This window comes from Mus musculus, chromosome X (genome assembly GCF_000001635.26).
Source record: "Mus musculus strain C57BL/6J chromosome X, GRCm38.p6 C57BL/6J".
In the NCBI taxonomy this organism is placed as follows: domain Eukaryota; kingdom Metazoa; phylum Chordata; class Mammalia; order Rodentia; family Muridae; genus Mus; species Mus musculus.
The window spans coordinates 37,816,159-37,819,122 of record NC_000086.7 but is presented as its reverse complement, the minus strand read 5'-3'; the positions used below and the strand labels follow the sequence as shown (position 1 = coordinate 37,819,122).

Sequence of the window (2,964 nt, the reverse complement as noted above, 5' to 3'; positions counted from 1 at the left end):
ACAGACTGTCAGAAAGTCAGGTCATGTCTTCATGTCATTGCCAGCAGTCTTGAATGCTCAGAGGACACTCAGGCCATCATGAAAGTTTCCGAGCTGATTGTCCTGGCTCCTGAATGTGCAGCCCCTTATGCTACTGACCTCAGCAAACTCCGGGTGGCTTTGAAACCTTTCCCACCTAGGGGAGATGGTGGAAACCTTCCCCCTGGAGGCCTAGTAGAAGTTGTGATTCTTCTAAAGGGGAAGGGCTAAGATTGGTTCAAGCATAGTCCTCCATGGCTAAGACACAAGACTGATTGGGCCAGATGTTTCTTCTCAGATGACGTAAGCAGGCTGCTTAGGCTGTTAGTGAGTTCTCTCTCCTGAGATGTTGCAGCACTAAACCCAGTAACAATTGTTTTCCCTAGCCTACTCACTGTTTCTATCTGGCTGAGCCAATAACATAGGATAGCAGCCTTCCAGGACTCATGCCATAGACGACTGGTCCTACAGCCCAGCTGGACAGATGCAAAAAAATCCCTGCTGATCTTCACTTGTTAGTCCAGGCATGTGGCAGGGCTGATGGAGAAAGACCAGTTCTACTCTAAGCACCAATGGCTGTGTGGGAAGTAATGTAAATTATTACCATTTCTGTCTAAGAGGTAGGTAAACTGAGGCACGGGTGCTATCTGAGGTTGGAGAGGACACCCACACTCATGAGTGTACCCTGCCCTTGGGGAGACCCCATGGGACCCTTTTGTGACTTCCTGTGTAGCCTCTACCTGGCCCATACACCCAGATTTCTGAAAGATTTCTTCCCTGTCTCCCAGCCTCAGAAGGTGACCCCGCTTCTGTCTAGCTGCCCTCATCCCAGAGTTGGGAAGCTTAACGGGGACTGAAGATTTGAGTGACCTGCCATGAGGGTGTGTACTCAGTGAATAGACAGAGGCCACCCGGCTCAGAAAGCAGGGAAGATTGGTTGTGGGGGACTCAGATCACAATCCTGGCTGCGGCCCTGACCAGTATCAGGCAGATAAGCCAAGGGCAGGAAATCGCCATCCCACCAGCAGAACTCGTATGCCAGCACTTGCAGAGACTGGGGAACCGTGCATATCCCTACTCTGACAATCCCCCTAGACTCACTGTGGCAGCAAAGCTGGGCAGCCCTGGCTCTGCTAGTGGCCACAGGCCTGAAATTCAACCTCTACTCTCGCCTATTGACACAGTAGCCTGTGGTTTCCCAATACAGAATCCCCAGCCACAGTACTTGTACCTAGGTCTTCACAAGAAAACAATGGAGCAATGTTGGGGTGCTAAGAAGGTTGGAGTGCTAAGACCACAATGAGGCCCGAGAAAACTGTTCCTGCCAGGGGCTCACACCCCACACCCTGAGAAGCAGATGGCTGCCTCAGCCTGGCTCAGGCTGTGGCCTTTGTCCTTTCTTACAGTCACACATTCCCTTAGGCACCATGAGCTAAGCGTTTTCACATCAGTGAGGATGGGGTCTGGTCTCCTGGGAGTTAATCAGCAGACACCCCTGAGGGACAGGCGCTCTAAACTGACAGTCCCTGGAGCCATCCATGGAGGGATTGGTGCCGGTAAGTAGATATCCATCAGTGCTCTGAGCAGGGGATTCTGGTACACTATGCTGGGCTCACACGTAGTCGCCTTAGACGCCGACACAGGGGCAGAGAGCCTACAGCAAGTTGCTGTAAGATAGAAAGGCAGCCCACCCCTGAGTCACAGCTCTTCCACAGATCTGAGTACTGGAGCAGATCTGGAGGTACTAGAGACCACTATTTTCTACGGAATGGGGACAAGGTCACTTGCCCACAGAGACAACACCTTTAATGTCCCATATGCTAACTTGGGGTAAACCTCTGTCTAATTCCAGGGTCTGAGGAACAGCAGGAGACACTGTCCACTGCTCTGTGCAGTAGAGGCCCTGCTCAGGCCCAGCAGTAAATACCCTTGTGTGTTGCAGGCAGGGAAAGTGAAACAGAGAGGTAAACGGCCTTGAAGTCATCCAACAAGCTGAGAAAAAAACCAACAAGACAAAGGCTCTCTATAGTACACAGAAGAGGGAGAGCCTGCAAGATTAGCGTGAGTCCTGGCACTTCAGTACTCCCCACTTATCACATTGCAGGTCCACGTGGCAGAGGGAGGTCTACCCAGGTTTCATGGCCCTGTTCCTTCTGGGTCAACAGCATCCAGAGCCAACACAGCCAGGTTAGCAACTACTCCATTTGGATATAGCTGCTCGATACATTGGATTTTACTGTTTTTAAAATTGTACAAAGAGCATGTGTAGATGAGTTTTAATGTAGAAAATACAGGGGTTTAAAATGTCTTGGGGGGGGTGGTGCATGCCTCTAATCCCAGCACTCATAAGGCAGAGGCAGGCAGATCTTTGTGAGTTTGAGGCCAGCTTGCTCTACAGATTGAGTTCCAGGATGACCAGGGCTGTTACACAGAGAAACCCTGTCTTGAAAAACCAAACAACAACAACAACACACACACACACACACAAGAAAGAAGTACAAAAGAAATTTGAGATGTGAAAGAAAATCATTCATCCTGCAACTTATAACCAAATCGATTTCACCTTCTGTAGTGTTGATTTGATGATGGATTAGGGAGTCATTTTACTCAGGTACAGCCCAACCTTTCAATTATTCATTAACAGATCATGCTGAGTCTCAGCACATATGACAAGAATCGTGACACGACCTCATGGTCACAAACGGGGACTTAATGTGAGTGGAGGTAGGACAATGTGCATGAAGCAAATTCATTAGCTGCTCAACAATGCCAGCACTGGGTATCACTACTTCAGTTGTCCCTGGGAGACCCCCATCTCCGTCCTTCTTCCTCGCATGCGGTGCAGTGAGGATCCCTCACATTTATAAAGCAGAACTCGGAGTTGCAAAATCAGCTCACTCACTCGTCTCTTTTCCCCCTAGCCCCCAAGCTGCTTCTTTGGGCCCT

The 2,964-nt window shown here is 49.8% G+C and overlaps 1 long non-coding RNA gene across 1 annotated transcript; it reads left to right on the top strand.

The window, feature by feature from the left end:
• The first annotated feature begins 1,515 nt into the window (after positions 1 to 1,515).
• Positions 1,516 to 2,748, top strand: Gm34522. The gene is made up of 3 exons (XR_391669.1): positions 1,516 to 1,574; positions 2,123 to 2,205; positions 2,663 to 2,748. It is a non-coding gene; the product is annotated as a predicted gene, 34522 (long non-coding RNA).
• The last annotated feature ends 216 nt before the right edge of the window (positions 2,749 to 2,964 follow it).